Here is a 22,213-nt window from a genome sequence, read left to right as displayed (position 1 = left end):
CGTATAAGTCTTAAAAAGTTGAAATTTGGTACGTAGACTCCTAGTGGGGTCTAATTGTGCACCTCTCCCTTTGTTTCCATTCGGGTGTTTCTAAAGGGGTCTTTTGCCCCTTTTTTTTGGGGGGGGGGAACCATTGTTAATTTCAATGTAAACACAAGTGTTGTTATAATTTGACGGACACTTGGCGATATATCGCCAGTCTTTTGGTCGCCAAGTTTTGTCGCTAACATTGGCGACAACGTTAGCGATTTTTTTTTTTTTAAATCTGTTTCAATTTGGCCACTGTTGGTGATATTTAGAGAGTAAACTATTAAATTATATTAAAATTGCCGGTAATGGGGATAAAAAAACATTAAATTGGAGTAAAAGGAAATCATGTGATGCACACATCAGCTCGTTTTTCTAAAAACATGGTAACTAACAGACGATAATGAAAGTAGCATGTTAGTTAGTTACTATGCTTTTTTTTTTTCAATAATTAAAAGTGTATTTTGGAAATTTGACTATACCATTAAATTCAGTTTAAAAAATTCAACATTCCAGGGGAAAGATTCTTCTGTATAAGTTATGTGTTAAGTGAATGTTACAAAATGCTTTAAAAATTTTAAAACGACAGGCAAATATTCCGTGGAAGTGACCAATAATAAGAATAACGTAATTCTTCTATTTCCGTTTAAACATTTTACTTCTTTAACTTTAATATACTAGATGGCAATCGATACAATTTGCCGAAATACATATTGGAGTATTGAAAATAACAGTATTTCAAGCAGGGTGTACTTTTTTTGAAACCTAGCAATAGAAAAAAGAAGCTTATCAGAAGTTATTTTATGGATTTAGGGGGAAATGCGTCAACCTTTTTCAAATTTAATAATAATATTAGGAAGCTTCTAATATAAAAACGCTGATGTGATTGTAAATTAGTTGATCCCTTCTTGTCGTAAATGTGAAAATGAAATTTTCCATAAAAGAGTATTTTGCTTTGAGGTTTGCTTCTTCCTCTCTGATGATCAGATGGAAAAAGTAATTCTGTAATCAGCGGTGTCGAAAATAAGATTAGTATTCCAATATAAAAATTTTAATATATTTAGTGCATTATAATTTTACTTTTGAACAGTGAAATCCCGATTTTAAGTTTCTCGGGAGACTGGATTAAAAAACACAAAATATGGGAAACGGAGATTCGAAAACGTAAAATTGGGGTTTCTTTTTGCTGGTTTTCTCTTTTTGCCTTGCTGTGAGAGAATGGGGGTCGTTTCCAAAATTTTAAAAGATTTTTTTTTCAGAAAGAGCATGCTTAAAAACATAGGGTCTGATAATTTTTTAAATAATTTAAATAAGTTTAATATTTTTTATAAAAACTACTTTAATCGGTGCGCTTTCATTGTTTACGCTTCTGCTGATAACATCACATATGGTGAAATGCCATTCAGAGAGCACAGTATTTAATTTGCTTCTTTACTCACATGTGCTGGCAGCGATATGGTTATGGTTGATAGCAAGCATAGAGCGATATTTAATTCGCTTCTTGATTATCATAACGTGGAAAGGCGGTGGAAAGATGCGTCAAAGTACATCAGTTGTGACGTCATAAAGACCACACCTTATTTTCAAAATCAGACATTTTAAAAAATTAATTAAAAATTAAGCGTTGGAAAAATAAAAGTTTTTTTCTCGCGCCATGTTTTTTTTTAAATTATTATTCTATCAATTTCAATGACTAAAAGTAGTTCTTTTAGCTGAAGGAAACAACCCCATTTTAAAAAATTATTTTCGTAAAAAATCATTCTAGTTTTTCTTGCTGCTATGTTGTACAGAATAAATAAGGAATGAATTTACTGCAAAATGCTCTGTTATAATTTCATAACATTTAATTATTAAAATTTAAAGAAATACTCAGAAGCCCAGGATACTAATTAAAGCCATGCAAGTGTTACTACGGAAGTCCAAACCTTGGTAAATTACGACTGGTGAAGGCATTCATACACATACAAAAGGCATCGGTGACCGATAACCGAATAATTTCCGGTGAATGTTAGAGGTGAAAGTCAACATACTCCAATTTCGGTCTTTCACTGTAACATATAGGCGTATTCTTTTCACTGATTGACGCAAAACTCTGAAGTTCAAAAAAGCTGTTAGAACACTCCGTTTGTAATCACTTTTCAAAATAAAACTCTGTTAAGAGTACCCCAAGAATACTTTCTTCCATTTTTGAACAGTAATGGGGTAAGGTGCGTAAGGTCCTGATTTTTGACGAAAAGAAGAAAATATAGTTTTAATCAAAATATTGCTCAGTTTAAGTTTTAAAAGGCTTACTCTTTCATTGATAAGGATATTTTATATGCTCACAAAATCAGTATGTATAAATGTATTCCACAATTAATTATGATACGTTATTTGTTGTTATGGTATTCAAACAAACAATGTAGTTCTCAAATTTGAGAAGGAAAATAATTATGTATAAAGGTTGATTACTTTGCAATCTCTATGTCTTATAATTAATCTATTTTACTCAAACAGTAATTACCAAAACCGTAATCAACCATTTACGAAAATAATTATTGCAAGCCTTACAAATTAATCTGAACGGAAAACACTGAAGATGCTCTGAATTTGATTAAAGTTGATTACAGTCTGTCATGTACCCAAACCTATACAAATGTAATTCAATGCTTACACTTCAATTTAATATGTTACGATTTAACTATAAATTTAACCCTAAATCAAGTTCGCAGCTGAAGTCAATCTTCTGGAATCTTGGTAATGTTTTTATATGAGTTTCTCGTTTCATCACATGACAAAATCGGAAAAGTTTTTTTATTTTGGTTTTTTTAAACAATTAGATTGATAAACTGCCACGAACAAGACTACTTCTATTCACTGTTAAACTTTAAACAAAAAGAAAAATTTAGACTTTTTGCGTATTTTCTATACCTTTATTTAAAATCCAAAATATGTGCTCCAGGGAAATTCTTGACATAAAACTAATTTATAAAATGAATCGCTTTTTTCTCAGTATTCACTAGCGTTTCGAATCCGTTTTTTATCGCCGACTGAGTGCTACAAGATTTGGAGGAAAAAAATGCTTCACATTTGTTGAAAATGTTTGTTCGTAATAAAATATAAATACTTTTAATTAAATACAATTTGGAAATGGCAGTTGAATGACATTTACATGACGTCTTCACATTCCCCTTAAGTCACGAAAAAAATTAATGTGTTGATTTTACTCGAAGCATTATTAAAAATAAAAAAAACTAAGTTGCAGTTACCTACTTGCATCATTCACCCCACAATATAGTGATATCAATTTTACTGATATAATGTTTACATGAAAGGACCTACAGTCAGCAGAAGGAAAAGTACATCTCGAGTGAGGGAGCATCTTAAGTATCAAGCCATCGCCCAGACTGTTTAGTCAGTGGTTGTAGACCTCGCCATCAGAATTTACTCTCTTACGCGTTGCCAGTTACGCAAAAATTGGTTTGAGAGTCTGCCGCTTGTTACTAGGCTCCCGTGACCGAAAAAAAATTTGAATTTTGATCTCTTGAATTCAAATTATGTTTTTCACAATCACGAATGTGTGTATGTAAGCGTGTGTGTTTATGTGGGCGTGGGGGGGATGTGTGTTTGTGTGTAGGAGGATAGGTGTATGTGTGTGAAGGCATGTGTGTTTATGTCTGTATGCAGGTATAAGTGTGTGGGTAGTTGTGTGTATGAGTGTTTGTGGGGGGGGGGGTGTAGGCATATGTGTTTGTGTCTGTGTGCAAGTATGAGTGTGTGGGTGTCTGTATGTATGCGTGTGTGTATGTGTTTGAGTCTGTATGTTTTGTGTGTGCATGGATGTGCGTATGTGTGTAGGCGTATGTATGTGTGTATATGTTTGTGTGTGTACGTGCGTGTGTGTACGCGTGTGACTGTAGGATATGGACGCAACCTGGAGACGGTATTCGCTAGAGGAGCAGCATTGTGAGGCCGCTGGTCGACGGTGATGCTGCAGAGGGTGCTGGCGGGAAAATAAAATGATAGGGCCTCAAAACAGTCAAATGAAAGCAATAAGCAATCGTGAGTGCTCAAAAAAAAAACAGGTTTTTCTGCACCAAGTGCTTTCAAATACGTTTACATGTAAAAATTACAGCATTTTTTACACTGTAATAGTAGCGAAACTTTTCACTCAAATGGAGCCTATGTCGATTTGAAAGTAAACTAACATGTGACACAAATGTATTACTACGTTACATGCTACGAACAAATCACTCCCATCAAGTTTATAAGTTACCAATGTTTTGTAAAAAAGCACTCGAAACCTTTGTATTGTGTAATAAGTAAAATGACACAACGTGTATAAAGTACAGATATAAATATTTAAAAACTCAGCAAACAGCTGTTTCGAGGCTATCAAATGCAAGCCCCTTCATCATTGCATAAAAAGAAGAAAAAAAGGGTTCACCAATGCAAACCAAACGACAAATGAACGAAAAATGAAAGAAATCAAGAAGATTGTTCGTTCATTTGTTGTTTGGTTTGCATTGGTAAACCATTCTTCCTTCTTTTTATTGCACTGATGAAGGGGTTTGCATTTGGTAACCCCGAAATAGCTGTTTGCTGAGTTTTTAACTCTTTTTTTAAATGCTTTAATTTTTATTAGATACACGTTGTGTCATTTTACATTCCGAATCGTCGACGAAAATCTACTTCTTTAAAGATTCTTTGTCTTTCCATTTATAAAATTAAATATTTAAAGTAATAGAATATCAACAATGAATCCCAAAATTTAAACTACAGTCATTTGAAAGAAAGGCAATCTCCTTGTGGTTATTTTTATGCAAAATAACCACAAGGAGAAACATCAGCCACTAAATGGCGCTAGTCAACAAAGATTATTTTCTCAGATACTGGGGAGTGATTGCTACAACGGGGCTTCTTAATTTTGTCGCTACGCATGCTCCATGTTCAGAAAATCTTGATCTATAGTCTCTTCAGTTAATAGGGCTCATTCCCCAAAAGCTGGCAACCACTCTTTCATGTGGCCGGAACACCATCAGCAGATAACCCGCACTACTTGATAGTTTTGACTCCCAATCTCTCACCAGATGGAGGCACCTGATCTCTCACGATGGGAAACTGCACTGGAATTCAAATTTTAAGGGAAGATTCAAGTTAAATGAATACTCAAGGGATTTTTAGCATGCCGCATATTAAATTACACAATATGGACGCTGATGGTTTTTTGCCTTTTAAAAATGTATCTAATGGAGCCACGTTTGAATCGGTGACTTGGACGTAGGGGACCAAAGCCTAACCCACCCTGCTGCATCTTTGAAGTAAAAATTTGTGTTTCATAATTCACATAATGGAGTGTGCAGTTTCTGGAGAAGAAGGTTGATGAAATATCTTTAAAAAGATTAGATTGTTGAGGAAAACCATAGCAGCAGCAAAACAGCCGACTTCTTGTAAAACTACGTAGTGAAAATTATAACTATGCATTTGAAATTTTTAGATCAGAAAATCTGGAAACAACCAACCGGCTTAGCTACTGTACATCGATGAATGAAGCCACCGATGCTCTTTCAGTTAAATTTACGTCCTAATAGAAATAAAAATTAATTTGATGTGCACAATTTGCATGTATGTTTGATATTTCCTCAATAGGGTCGTTTCCAAAATTTTAAAAGTTTTTTTTTTTTTTTCTGAAAGATCATGCTTGAAAACATAGGATCTGTAAATAATTTGACTGAGCTTAATATTTTTAAAAAATTACTTTAATCTATACGCTTTCATTGTTTACACTGCTGCCAGTGACATCACAAATGATGAAATGCCACTGTTGCCATTCACAGTACTTAATATTTATTTCGCTTCTTTACTCACGTATACTGGCAACGATGTGGTTGATAGCAAGTACAGAGCGCAATATTGAATTCTCTTCTTGATTCACTCCACATCTCCCACCAAAACCGAGAAGATCTTGTTACTATTCGGGGGAGAAGTGGAGGAGTTGTCTTTAGCTGTCGCTTCTTGATTATCATAACGAAGAATCGCGGCAGACAGATGTGCCAAAAGTCCATCATTTGGGACGTCATGAAGACCACGCCATGTTTGAAAAATCGGCCATTTAAAAAAATTAATTAAAAAATAACTGTTGGGAAAATGAAAGTATTTTTTGGGTCCGTGTTGTTATTATTTTATTTTTTGCTTATTCTATTGATTTCTGTGACTAAAAGCAGTACTTTTGACTGAAGGAAACAAACCCCATTATAGAGCACGAATGCAGCATTTAAAATATTTTAAGAAGTAAAATGACTCAAATTTAAAAACTTAAAGTTGAAAACTTAGTATTCAATACTAAGTACCTTTTTCAGCTTGGACCAAGGACACCAGCACCGCCGCCCACCGGCCTCCGCAGGCGCGGCTCCGAGACTGCCTCCTGTAATACGTTTCTCCTGGTCGATGGCATCCATGTCCTACCCACACGCACGCTCATACATGCACACACACGCTCATACACACAAGCCATTACACACATACACACACGCCTACGTGCATACACACAGGTCTACGCACACACACAAGCCAACACATGCACGCACGCGCGCCTACACATACACACGCCTGCACACACGCAACTATACGCACGTAACCGCCCAGGAGGAGGGGTAGGCTTGGGGGGGACAGGAGCTGTTTCTAAAAACAATAGCCCCCAATGAGTAAAGCCCTGTCGCAATTCGTGATTGCGAAAAATATAATTTGAATTCAAAATTTTAGAATTCAAATTAATTATCTTTTTTTTTTTTTTTCAAAACCTTGAAGAACGTGCATATTTTATTTTTACAACGGTTTCTTGATCGAATATGATGGCAGAATAAAAAGTGCAAAAAAGGAAACAGCAGACGGATTTTTTTCATAAAATGTCCCAATCGCTTTTAATGAATTTTGGCGCAACTACTTCTGCTTGAAATGTGTGTAATAGTTATTATAACACGGAACAAAGAATTGATTAAAGAGAACTCTCAAATACCGCTTCGAAATAAATTATATTCGGGCATGAGATTAAGCAAAGCAAGAGACAAATTAAATTGGATATTTGTTCAAAATATAACAACATTTAATTAACTACATTTTAATGCGCTCTACATATGCGCAAACATGATGCACTGCAACGGTTTCATTAAAAATTATTTTCAAATTAGTTCTTCAAAACTCTTTTTTGAGCGATCTACCTACATCTCATTAAACCTGGAAGTAATTCCAAGACCTTAAGAACTATTTAGAACTTGGAACAAAACTTACCGATCCTGATAATTGACTGGTCTTCCTGTGAGCCATTTGATTGGCAGACATCCTAGAACGCGCGAAATACCGGCGACAAAATTTCCTTTTGAAGCGGGAATCCATGCGTGAACGTAAGTAGCAGTTTCTAGCTTTGACAAACAGCTCGCGACAAACACTCCTTCATTAACAGACGGCTTTAATAATGATAAAGTGCCCTTCGTAATTACTCTTTTGACATGGTTGGCGGGTTTGCTATTACTTCGGTGGAACATTAGTAGCTCATATATCTTTCGTTCTTGTAACCATCTATACTTCAGTTTCTTTCAGAGAATTAACATTTGTTAAAGAGTTTCAATATGTCGTCAAACTATATTTTTAATTCCGATTAGCATTGACAATGAAAGTGGATTGAAAATTATTTCAGCAAAAAACATAAAAGGGATCTTTTAAGTACTTGATTTTTTGTTTTCTAAATACAGTTGGTCTTTATTTTAAGCGGGATTATTTCACGCGGATTTGATTATACGCGGTTTAAGTTTTGACACTTTTATTTTATTTTACTCGGATGAGTTTCGATTTTACACGGATGTGGCATTGCAAACAAATGAAATTTTCCCCTTTTCAAAATCAAAATTCCTGAGATTGCAGATAACACGTAATAAACTGCATTTTGTCGTGCTAATATGCGAGTTTGAGGAACTATAGACAATTTCTGCGATTGGTTCCAAAGTTCTTTTTTGGATTAAAGTTATTAAAATTACACAATTCAGAGACCACTTGCAGAAGAGGTTTTAGAAGTGACAAAAGGACTGAAAGAAACGAGGATACCGACATCGATGACACACAAACAAAGGCCTTTTACATTGAAGATTTTGATTCATTCCTTGACAATGCAAAGGATCTTTCTAATCTGTTAGTGAAGGAAGATCTAGTTATGGAAATGACACAAGTGATAATGGATGTGTTAATGCCCCACAAAGTCAATTCGAGATTTTTGTCGGACGACCATTGCAATGGGCTATTTGTTTATTTCAGTTCATCAAATTGTCTTTTCGTCACTTTTTCGGTTTTTAATGATGAAACAACCGATTCAAGTTCACTTTTTGGACCAATAAAAGAACGTTTCTGAAGTTGTGAAAAACTGCCGGTAATAGATTTTCAAGTAATTGAGAATAGAAGTAAACAGAAAATGCTTGATTAAGGATCAAAGGTATCTTTTGGATATATCTGAAGCAATAAAGAGTTGCAATTGTCCAAATGATTGGTCAAATCTTAAACCCCTGCCCACTCTCCCATTCCAGATGGCTCACTTTTGCCAATGGAGTCCTCAGATTGAGCGCAAATGTAATGATTCCTTCAGATGCGTTAAAACACATTGTTACTTTAATCTTGAAATGTTGCATGCCAGTCTGCTTTGAAATAAAGAACAGCAAAAACTTCACGAACGATCCCATTCATGTTTACAAAACAATTTAAACCTGTAGATACTTGCCTGAGAAGCTGAAACAAGCTTTTCAGAAGAGTTCTCCCTATAGTACTGAAAAAAACGAAGAAAAAAATTGGACCATTTTTTTTAAATCTCGTAAAAAGCTGAAATTCTGAATTTTTTAGGCTTGTTCCTGAATAAGAAGGTATTATTCGATTTCAACATTTCTTTTTAATTTCTCAAGGTTTCACCAACCTTAACTGGTCGGTTTTAGAGCATTAAAAAAAAACATTGACACATTTTTTTTAAAAACCCGTAAAAAAACAAAAAAAATTATATTTGTATTATATTCATATCTTTCTATCCGATTTATTTTTTTATGTCTTCACTAATTGCAACTTTGCCGCGCTATAAGAACTCGGAAAAAAATCCTTTTTTTTTCGCTTCACCCTATGGAACATGCGTCAATTCACATAACTTTTATTTTCGAAGTAGACCGTGCAAAGCCAGTGCAATACAGCTAGTCAGAAATTAAAAAAAAAAAAAACGTTCCGCAGCTTTCTTCTTACACCTAAGTTAAATTTTCTGGTAGTATTTCATTAAACATCGCTTATTTTATGAATTTTTAAATTTTCAACTTTTTTTTTTCTTTCAAGTGTCAATGTTTTTACCCTCCACCCTTCATATTCCTATTGAAAAAAGATGATTAATTTCCTAAAATTGTACTTATATTTTTTAATGTATGTACGTCAATGATTTTAGTTAAGAATTTACCATCAAGCATCTATTAGTTTGCTTTGGAAAAGAAGCGAAGAAAAGGATGTTTATTATTGTGCATATGTAAATTGAATTGCTTATAACTCTCCTGCGGCAGCCCCCCCCCCCTCTTCCCTCGCCTTTTGTTTCAATTTATATGGGCGGCCTCTGTGAAGAAAAGAAAGAAACGGTAAGACTGAGATTGAAGCATGTATGAAATTTATAATTTCCTTATTTTATGAAGTAAAACTGAATTCGAGTTGTCCTCAGCTCTACTCTTATTTAAAACATAACGGTCCAATGCAAGCAACTAGCACGGGAACGTTTTTGAACTTATATTTTCAATACATTGAATTAATATTTTTAGTAAATATCGACCAAACACCAATTTACGGTTTTTATAAGGAATGAAGGAAACTGATGGGGGGGGAGGGGGGTCAGTCAACTGATAGAGGTGACGATAAGCTCAAAAAAGTTGCGAACCATTGTTCTAGCTTGTAGATTACTTGCATAGCATAGTGTTCCAGAGTTAGCAATGTGTTGAAACGAAAAAAATAAATAATAATAACAACTACGTTATAAGAAGACAAAACACAATAGATATTCTTTTCACTCCTTCGCTACCAGAACTTTATTTGATCTGTAAGAGACTAAGTAAAAAATGTTGTTATAGCAATTTATAGTGTTAGGCAAATAATATTACATTGCGAATTGCTCTAACAACATTTTTTAATAATAACATTAAAAAAATTACTCTACGACGTAAATTTCAATATTATTTCTTTAGACCTTAGAAACAAGAAGATCGTCACCATTTGCATAATCAGTAATCGTTAATCTATTAAATTCATTAGACTTGAAACGACTGAAGTTAAGTAGAAGACAATTATCTTTTAGAAAAGGTATTAATGTCTCAGCGTTCTAAGAATTTAACCACATACAAATTAAAATATTATCCTACCTGAGCAGAGAGAAGAGCTTACCTGAAAATTAGAGCTTAGAATTCTGCTCAGAAGTGAAATCGCTGCATACGATGGTGGATAATCAAGGTAATCTCTTCATATTAAGCCACGTGCACTGTAGGTAGGTGGTTTACAATGCAGTGCAGCCAATCTATAATATAGAAATATCTATAAATATAAAATAGCTTGTCCTGACAGAAAATCAACGCACAGCCGTAACTACTAAGGCTCGAAAGATGAAGATGAAGTTAGGAGCGTAGGTTGAATTTATAGAGAGCACGTGCTAAGAAGGGATTTTTGAATATTTATTTTTTAAGGGGATGAAATGGGATTCGGAACTTTCCACACTTGTTCACGAAATTCTCAAGAGCGGACTAGTGTTCACTGCTCAGGATCGAGCTGGGTATTAAAACATTCGGGACTTTACGAGGATCATGAATATCTCGGTAGAATTATTTAACGGGGATATTTTTAATTAAAAACTATAATTTACATAAAGTTGAACATACGTCTATTACAAGAAAATGTCCAATCTTCTCAATTTTTGTACCAGTTGAAAGCTTGTGTGTGTGTGTGTGTATATATATATATATATATATATATATATATATATATATATATATATATATATATATATATATATATATATATATATATATATATATATATATATATACACACACACACACATCTTATTCTACTCTTCGGAGTACCTTAAGAACATCCGCCGTCTTTGACTCACCTATCTTTAGACGTTTGTTATTCATATTTTCTTTTTTCAAGTTCAAAAAAGAAAAAAAGAAACTCTAAGATCTAAAAAAAGGAAATATCCAACGTTTTGCAGCACAGAATTACAGATTACGGCATGTAATTCTGTATGGACAAAGGTATTTATTTATTTCTGTGAAATCAAAGAGGTATTTTCTTTCCTGCAGATGTGGACGACTTGGAGGTGGAAGACACAGCAGATGGTTGTCCTCGTGACAGATCTGAGGCTGTCGCTAAGGGCCGCACGTGCCTGCGAAAATGCAAGAATGACAACGACTGTATCAGTTCCCGAAAACGATGCCTTTGCGATGGCCTTTGCGGTTGGAGCTGTGTCAGACCTGGTTAGTATGATCAAAGTTAAATAGTTATATTCACGCACATAAAGTTTTCTATACCACTCATAATCTTTGTTGTAATTGTTTCGCCATCCCTTATGTTATTTTTGGTAACCAGTTTGAAAGCATTAGTTACCATAGTGTATATACCTGATAGTATTTTTCTTTTTTACGATTTCCAGTGCAAAACACTTTTAACAGTCGTTTGTAATTTACCTGCAGACAAGCTTCGACTGAACTTCAGTCAAATTTAAAGCATTTTCTTATTTGTTCTTAATACTTTTGTTAGTAGTACTCTCATTGGTTACTTTTGAATCATTTGTTTTTACAATTTTGGCTGTATTCTTACCCTTCTGTCGCTTTCGTTGAACATTCGTTTAACCATTATCATTAAAGCCTTAGCATAGAAAAACGGGTTATTTTTACCCTCAAAACACTTATACACTAACTTTCGTTTTTGTGATTCATTAATTATGTTTATATTGATTTATTTTTATATGTGCTTATGTGAATTTATCAATGTTGCTTTGCATTGTACTTACAGTCTGAATAAAAACCTTAAGGCCGTTTGACTTTTTTAAGAAATTGGACACATCTTTAACTTAGGATCAAAGAATAATTTCAGTGATCATTATTAACCTTAAATACAAGTCAAAAAGGCTAAAAATTTCGTTTGTTAGTATTTTTTTATTAGAAAATATTACAGGTCAATATTTGAATTTTTTTGCAATAGTACGGCTAATCATCGTCGCTGAAGGAAAAAAGAACAATCTGCTCTCTTTCATGAACCTTTAACTTTTTACCTTTCGATATCTTCATGAAGATCACCAAAACTTGGAAGAAATTAATGACAAAACTGCAAGTTGAAGGGTTTCCACAATTTTGGTAACTGTGGTCATATTTATTCCAGCATAATGTACATGTAGTTATAAAATAAACTAGTGTCCTTAAAGGTTTTACTCAGGCTAAAATACTAACTATGAATATACCAGTTTTTCTGGTAATTGCATACGTAACAAATCCTGTCTGATGAGTTATTTCTTACCAATTAACAATAATAATTAATAATACAATAGTATTAAGATCAATTTAGTTTTATTTTCTAATTTTCACAAAATAATTTACTGGCCTTAAAGTTTTTACTCACGCTGTAGTAACAGTCCTTTTGCATTAAAACTTCGGGTTAATCCAAAAACGTAACAAAAGGTTTTTCGCGTCGAGTGATGTTCATCATAACAGAAAACACATGAAGTCATTTTTTATAATTAATGAGCAATAGGATTATCAAAGAAAAAGCAGATCCATACTTCAAGGGTTTAAGTTTTTTCATTTACTGTTTCAGTCAGAGGGTTAGTACATATTTTTGAACTGCAGATAATTACGTATAAGAACGCTGACCTTCTACGCTGGGGACCCAGGTTCTGACCTGGGTGACCAGTCGGTATATTTTCGAGATGTAGAAAATCTTCAGCGCCCATGTCGTATGATTATGCGGCATGTAAAAGATCCCTTGTGTATTCGTTTGGCTTAGAATATCCCTCGGCTAAATTAAATTCCTAGTGCAATTTCGCATCAAATGAGAGCCCTGATGCCTACATTTGGTGGAAACTGGGCGTCAAAAACACTACCGTGTCATGCATCAGTGCCTTAATGGTAACACACGAAAGACTGATGCATTGTTGGGGAGCGCACTAGGTCTGGTTACGGCCCAGACTCCTCTTGAGTTGGGTCTCTTATACAGCCCCATTGGAAAGAAAAAAAAAAATAATTACGTATAAGATACTCGGGGAAACTATAAATATAAAGGAGTATTTATTAATAGTATTGTACTAAAATAATTTGAAAACTAACAAGTCTTTAAAGACAAAACACACAAATGCTAATTTCCCATTTAAATCCAATACACATAAGAAACAGACATTTTAAAACCCGGTCAAAAATAACAGTTTAATAAGTATTAATTAATTGAACACGATTGCATAAAAAATCTGACAAATTTTACAGGGTTCCTTGATTGGTCAAAAAGGAATGGGCCTCGACTATTGATCCTTCTATTCTGCTTTTGAATTTATGATGTCTTGTGAGTGTATCGATTATAAAACTTTCAATGGTGTAGTTATTTAACAGTACTTAATAGCATTCTAAACTACTGGGCTGATTTTTTTTTCTTTTTAGTTTCTATACAGTCGGTTTTTTTTTCTTTTGTGTGTGTAATTATTTTTTATTTTAGACTTTTTAGTTAATTTTCATTTACGTTATTATGATTATAAGACGATAAATTTCTCAATCGTCATTTCATTGAGAGAAGTTATATCGTGAGTATTATAGAGTAACTTGCGATGATCTAAACTACTGATTATTAGTACCTCTAGAGATCTAACTCGGATCAAAGCTACGTATGCTTAACCTCAACAAAAATACGCGATTTTAAGTCAACCACAGTTCGATGCAAAGTAGTTCCTTGGAGCTTGTGTACAGTTACTCCCCAGCTAAATGTCTATGGCAACATTTTTCGTTCTATTTAGCCCAGACCACGAAGTGCATCGAATTACATGGTTGATGGTTCGATTCTCATTCCTGCTCATGGAACATTGTTTTAAATTGCTTTGCCATCAAATTCTATATTAACAACCTGTACAGCTCATGATGACGCGAGCTCGGAAACGTCGCCAGTCAAATCTTTCTCGCAAAACTAAAAAAGTTCGTTATGAAAGCTCACGTCTCGAAACTCAGTCCCCTGAATCACTACAAAAACAAATGCCACATGTTAGAGATGAAAATCGACATAATTATAAGTCTTTCACCCACGACAAAGAAAAAAGTGTTGTATAGCACTGCGAAAGGAATAGTTGACTATTGCAGAAGTCGGGAATCTGATTAAAATCGATTTAGAAGGTTTAGTTAACAAAAAATGCGGGCAGTAAAAACGCGTACGACACGATCTTGAATTGACAATATGGTAACTGATTGTTGTTATGGTGAATTTTGATTACTGTCATGTGTTTAGTGCTACTTGCAAGGTTAAGACATATTGATTGACGTAAGAATAATCAAAATTTGCCATGGCGTTTAGTCTCTACAACGCCACATGGAAACAAACATACATACATGCACAAACTCACGAACACATTACCCTCCTCTTTGCGTCACGCACGCGCAGTCGGGTAAAAAAGGGTAATGGATCTCGTCCTTCCATTTATTTTTTCACAATAAAATTAATCTAAAAGCTTTATAGTTGAAGCTTGTATTATATTTTGTTCATATAAAAACTAAGAACAATAAAAAAGAATAGTTGTTGTTGGCGTGCCCATGATAACCAGCAACTGTAATGAGTGATCGATACCAGAATCCACGGACAACGAGAGAGAAAAAAACGAGAAGAGCGCATGTGTGTCCCACAGAAGGTAGACCATCGGAATTTAAAACGCTCGCATAAAATGTTTTACTTCAAAAAATAAACTCTATCATGTATTGTACCAGGTTGCTATTAGCTCTTGGACTAGTTCTAAATTCTCATTAACTGTTCGATCCGGTGATGGTGCTGCCATCTATCGGTATATAAAATAATGGAGGCAAGGCACTTAGTATGCAGTCCTCGACATAAATACAGTTGAAGTCAGTTGTGACTCTAGAATAGAATAGAATAGAATATCATGTATGGTGTGGCTACGGTAGCTACATGCTCGGTAGTTACCTACTCAGATACGTAATCGTTGGTCTTCAAACACGAATGAAAGACGTTTGAAACACAACTCGTTTGATTTACGTTCGTCTACCCCTTCAGACGAAATTTGTTATGAAGTGACTTTTCCTCATTTTTGTACCGAAAAACTGACACGTACTGTCTGACCACTGATGATCCCCCTAAATCAAATAGACTAGTCTCAACTGGCCGTTTACGAATTGCATAGCAGCCGTAGGCAACAGTTTTTGTACCATTCCTCACCCCTCCCTTCTGAAAAAAAAAAAACTGACGTTAAATTAAGGTGGTCCGGGACACAAAAATCCTCAAATTTTGCAATTTTTTTTTATAATTTGAAAAATTGCTCCGTTTTTTTCTGCTTAAGAGGACGTTTGAATCTTGTTTCTACCTTAAATAGAACGAAAGTTATAGTTATTTTTGTTGCATGCATCTAACGAATGTGTACATAACTTTAAAACTTTAAACGCGTTTTTTTCCATGATGCAATTTTTCCCGATTTCTTGCATTCAAACTCTTATAAGTCAGGAACCAATAGAGATAAAGTAATATATGAAACTTGGATCATATCTTTTTCAAGCAATTTACTTTAATTTTTATTCGGCGAATTTGAAAAAAACGTTTACTGCAAAAATTATGATTTTTTTTAAAAAAGTATCTTCGAATTTTTCGAAATTTTTCTTCAAATATTTTTTATTTTTTATTGAATCAATATTTTTAAAATCGCCGAATAAAAATTAAAGCTTAGATATTTGTGCATACTTTTTTGAAAAAAAATTGAAAATTGACCAACAATATTTTGAGTTATAGCAATTTAAAGCAACCCCATTTTTTTGAAAAAAACTAATTAAATTTAAATAAAAAAATAATTTTTTTTCATATTTATGTTATGATTTTGATTATTAAATAAATGATGAATCAGTTCAAAAAATTTCAAAACTCTAAAGTACATAATAAAAAAATTTTCAAAATGTGTCCCGGACCCCCTTAAGCTCGATATTCAGAACTGTTCGTGCAAGAAACTCCCTGCAGTAGAAGATGACATTTTCAAAAGCAAACCCGGATTACCCCTTCCTCAAGTCTTTTTTTTCCGACAAATTCGTTTTACGGTCTTATTTGATGAGAGAGAAATATCAGCCTTGAAATCAAAAATTTGGTGTCCATTTCAAAAATGTGAATCTTCACGCTTTATTTTTTTCCGTAAGGATCTGAATGGTTCAGAATTTTATTTGGAAAATAATCCAATCAAAAGACGCTAGAACTTTCTTTGAGGTACCCTTACGTGAAACGTGGTAAAATTTAATCTTAACTTTATTTAAAAAAATATTTTTTAATCATGGTATATTTATACCCGGTTTCAAACTTAAAGGAATATAAATCGCGTTTTCCATATCTTGAGCAGCTTTTTTCCGTGCTACCACACCAATAGCTGCAGCGCAAAATTTAGTTTTCACTCCCATACTGAATATTTTAAAAGTTCTGGTAAACTGTAACTGTGTTTCTTTGCTAATATTTCTCCTTTCTCCGCAAAGCGCGCAAGAAGTGAAGTAAACGTAATGGAATGGAATGGAAATTCGTATACCGAAATGTCGTATAGAATTCGGAATTGTGTGACTTAGAAATTTCAAAATTATGGAAAGTTTTTTTTTCTCTGCTCGAAATGTTCCAACTTTTCACGTTTCTGTCGATTATTTCCACTATTTATCTGGCTGCGTTTTGATATATATTTCTGATACATATTAATGGGAAATTTGGAAGTAGCATTTGGTTCTTATTTCAGCAGCGGCAGATCTTGGAGAATTTTAACTACATTTTAGAATAAATCTGTGACTGATTTTTTTTTTGGATTATATTTGAAGCATTTATTGATAAAATGGAAATCCATGCCGTCTAAAGTATTAATAAATAGTAACTTAATGCAATGTATACAAAGTGTGTAAATTACTATCCTTTTCTGCCACATAATAGCATAGTTGGGAAAGCAGATGATCCCCACGCCAGCATCCAGTCCTTAAAAGGCCCCTAATGTTATGTGTCAGTATATCCCTTAGAGCATTAATTAAAATGGAGGGAGCAAGTCCAATCATTGGCTTAGCAAAAGTTGAACCAAAGAACACAAGTAACGTGACTCAACACGACGAATGGTTTTCACGTTTTGAATAAAAAAAGCGAAAGAAAACTTATTTATTTCAATGCTTTGCTTTAAAATCCATCACATGACTTGGGATCTTGGTTTCATGGATGTGAGTTTTCACTCCCTCCATTTTATCTCTTTTCAATGGTATATCCCTTCTTACAGTTATGTCTGTGATTCGGTGTCCTCCACTGTTTCATAGGGGGCGCCTCGAACTTGGCGCTCATAGTGATCCTAAATACGGAGAGATTGGACAACTTACGAACGGCGCGGCGGCCATCTTATGTCCAAAGATGCTCACTCCCTGTAGACCGTAATGCATCTTCTGCCCCAAATATCACTGTACATTGTGTCAAAAAAATTGGAAGTTAGTTACAATATTATGCAATGCAATGTGCAGATCACAAATATCTGTTAGTTTTCTATCTTTATGAACAAGGTTTTGAGAAAAAAAAAATTCTTCGTAAGCGCTATGATGATACGAAACGATTTGCACCAGATTGCCAGACTTGGCGCTCACTCCGTTTGATGAAAATACAAGGAGAAGAAAAATCAGTCTATTCTTTAAAGATTTCATGTCCTATATTCCGTGGGAAAGCTAAAAATTTACACAGCACAGCATTTCGAGCTGACAACACTTGGACTAAACATGGCGGAGATCGGCGCGCCGTTGTCCAATCTCTCCGAATACAGGATCTCTAGGCGCTCACAGGAACGCTTGTTCAGCCAAATATAAGCAGAGAGACAGATTGGCTATTTAGGTTTCAAATACAGTACTGCTGTGGGCAGTAAACTGCAGTATCTGCAGAGATTAGTTATCGAGACGTTTGAAGACACGTATCCCGGATTCAATGAGGCTTGATTTTGAAAAATGATTTTGTCGGATGTCTTCTCACCCATAAGCTCATTTCTTTTGCATTTAAAAGGCGTTCCTTGTAACGCCGAAACACGTGTCTCTGCGATTTGGGCAATTTGAAGTTGTTATTTCTTATTAAAGTAATGTGTTAATCATCAGTGAAGTTCTTACATCATCAAGCTTTTCTATTTTTCTTCTCACTGCCACTGTTTTCGATCGAAACGTCAAAAAATTTCTGGAAAACTTTTTAATCTATCGCATATTTTTGGCAAACAATGTTTCAATGTTTAACGTATGTCTTTGTTAAGCTTTCATTTTTTAATAACCTTTGCAGCGCCAACTATCGGTACATTTTAGAACTTTTTTTTTCTTTCACCAAACAAATCGTTATAGCCTCACGATTGTTCTGACGAAATATCAAATGATTCTGAGCGGTAGTTTTTAGCCTACTTTCCCAATAAAAGTCAGAGAAAGAAGAAAAAAGTATAAAAGAAAGCTTAACGCATCTTAAAAATATTGCGAAAAACAAAAAAGGTAAAAAAATAAATAGAATAATTAAATAAATATCCTGTCTGTTTGCCCCCTCCCCCCTTCTAATAACTTTCGAGTGAATAGTCCGATTCAAATATTTTTTTTTTCGTCGAAAGATTTGGGCAAGGACACCTCACTCCCATATTTCACTTTTTGATTTGAACAATTTTTCTTTCAATTTTGAACAATTAAAAAAAAACAGCATTAGCGCCTACGGGGAAATTCAGAGCAATCCCGAACTAAGAACCGAATTTTCTTCAAACAAACTTTGAAGGAAAACGCTTTTGATGAAGAACATGTATAGAAAATGTATTTTTGTTTGAACAATTTTCCGTTCAATTTTGAACGGTACAAATCGCTTAACATGAGAGCTTACGAAGAAACTTTGTCAATATAGTTCCCGAACTTAAAGGCGGATTTGCTTCAAACAAATTTTGTTCAAAATAGCTCTTGCGAACCTTTCTCTTGACTCCAACTCCAAAAATTTTGGGTCACTTGACTCCGACGCTAGAAAATTAGTCGGACTCCGACTCCCCGACTTCGACTCTGACTTCGTAGTCTTGGCAAGAATGTATACCCGGAGAAAAAATGACTGACTTCGACTCCTTTATCCTAAAATGGGAAAATGACCGATTCCAACTCCGAATCTTTGAATTAAAAACCTTCGGCTCCCAAATCTCTTTTGTCCCAAAATGAGATTGACTCCGACTCCAACTCCGCAGCCTGGTTTCCACTGTGAAATAGTTATTGTAGGTATGACTTGTTTTGGTTTTTGCTCTAAAGTTTTAATTTATGTGTTCAGGTTTTGGCGAGAAATTCGGAGTTCCTTTTTGTTTCTACATAAAGATATGCGCAGACGATTTTTTTTTCGACAATGAAAATTATTTATTTAAGTTAACATTGTATTGTTTTTATTATTAAATTATTTTTTCAGTTATTTTTTGACAACAAGGGAAAAACAAACGATTTTTTTTTTTTTTTGATATGATGTATTTATTTTAATGAGCTTATTTTTTTTGATTTTGAAAGCTGTGAAAGAATTTTTTTAATGGAAAAAATGTATTATCTACTTCGTTAAAATGTATTATCTACTTTGTTTAAAAGGTGCTACTACTTTATTTTTTCGTTTATTTATTTCTTACTCATATAATGCTTTACATGAGCGAGGCATATTTCATTTCAAGAAATCGGCTTAAAGTATTAAAAAATTATATTGAAAATAATTTCCGATTATAACTAATTTTGAGACTGTTGATCAGATACTAGAAAGTCGATTTTGGTATAGGGGAAAGTAGGCTCATTTAGTTCCAGACGGAACTTCTTGTTAAAAAAAGTCTGTTTTGAAATTGTTACTTTAATTTTAGTTAAGGTAAACACACCGGTACTGGCCAGTACTTCAGTAGTGGCCACTTCAAGGTTTATATTTCAAAAAATAGGATTCCAGGCTTCCCAATGGATTCAAAAATGCATCAAAAATGATTCAAACGTGCAGGAGGATCTACCTCCTGCACGTTTGAATCCACTGGGAAATCTGGAATAATATTTTTTTCAAATATAAACGTTGAAGTGGGCACTACTGAATCACCTGCCACTACCGGCGCAGCGTGTTTACCTTACCCTATATATTCTCCCCTCGCTCATCTCTCTCTCTTTCTCCCACACACGCACACACACATGTATGCATTAATTCCCCTGCAATATTTTTTAAAAAAGCTCATAATTTAGAATGTAATACACTTTAATTACAATGACTTTTCCCGTGAAGAAAAACTATTTATATTGATTGCTAATCATAATGTGTTTTTCTACAAAAAATACGTATTTTCGAAATATAAATGAAATCCGTTGTCTTACCTTAATTAGAATGGTTATCTTTTCTGCTTGCCAGTTGAAATGGAACTGTTTAATGATATTGGATCAAATATTTTCCTTTCTGCGTCCAATTCACTTAATTTCTTTCACATCGTGTACTTTTCATCTCTTCTTATCTATTAGCTAAATTGCTCTAAATATCTTAAAGATTGCATGGGTGTGGCGTTGGATATCTCTACTATCTCATCATTTCTTTTGGAAAAAAAAACATGTATGTTTTCTTCTATAAAAATGGCGTGATGAAAAACAAAAGGTTGTGCGACAAAAAGAAGATATATAATTCACACATCCTAAACATTAGGTGAGGACATTAAGATGAATTTGGAAAATAAATAAATGGTTGTGGTTGGAGTAGTGACACATTTCAGACGCACGTAAATTCTTAAACTATGAACAAAAGCTTATTAGGCCTTTTACTTTTCCATGTGAGTATTAAAAACTAAATTCGGGTCTAAATTGTAACGGAACGAAAATTGAAGTTATCTAGTTCAGCTAGTCCACAACCATATGCAGCAGCTAAGAAATAAATGCAATTTTTAATTAACTCCTCTCCCGGACAATATTTTGGTTCTTTTTTCTCATCACAATTTCTTCATTACTAATACCAGAGTGTAGCCTCAGTCAAGAAATTTTCATTTACCAGTCACCTAAAATGAAAATTGTAACCATCGTTTTAATCATTTTTCGGTGAACTATTGCTAAAGATTTGCCGACTTTGAAGTTACTGTATGATGAACAACTATTGCAACCCATGCCAGCTGGGTGGCGTGGTGATAAGGTGTTGGCCTTTTGCTCCGCGATCCCAAAATACTGACCCACGATGGCCAATTGGTGGATTGTCGATATGTAGAAAATCGACAGGGCTCATATCGCATAATTATGCAGCATGTAAAAGATCCCTACAGTATTCGTTCGTTTTTGAATAACCTCTCTAAAATTAAATTTCTAGTGCAGTTTCGCATCAAAGAGGGCACAAGTGACTCCATCTGGTGGGAAATTGGGCGACAAAATTATCTGTACCATTGATTTACGCGTATGAATGGTGGCACGTGGAAGACTCGATGCCGTATCGGGGTATCAAACTAGGTCTGCAAAATGCTAAATACCCTAACACAGCCTCATTAGCAAGGGGGGGGGGAATTTACAACATGCCTACCTCAATGAACGTTTACCTGTTAAATAGGGCCCTGAAGTCAGCTCAATCTGTTTGTATCAGATCAGGAGTCAAGTAACCACTGATTTGCACCCACAGGGGTTTTTATTGATTTGTGATGGGACCTTGGGAGATTTTGTACCACGACATATTCATTTTCACCTGTGCACACAGAGGCCCTTTACCAACTGGTATCTAATCCATGACCATAAGGAAATTAAAAAAAAAACCCTAACCCCAGGAACGGAAAAGCTCGCGGCGTACGCTTGTTCTGACGGAAATACCAAAAAAAAAAACTGAACTTATGTTTAGATAGTATTTTATATTTGAAATGCCACATTTTGCGTGTATTTTTACTTATGACGTTCATAATCAGTTATAAAGTTTTCCTTGAAGTTTCGATTTCTGAATATTTTGTATCATGGTGCCGCCATTTACACTAGAG

The sequence above is a fragment of the Uloborus diversus genome, chromosome 3 (assembly GCF_026930045.1).
Source record: "Uloborus diversus isolate 005 chromosome 3, Udiv.v.3.1, whole genome shotgun sequence".
In the NCBI taxonomy this organism is placed as follows: Eukaryota; Metazoa; Arthropoda; class Arachnida; order Araneae; family Uloboridae; genus Uloborus; species Uloborus diversus.
The sequence above is the reverse complement of the archived record's forward strand: the minus strand, read 5'-3'. Positions refer to the sequence as shown.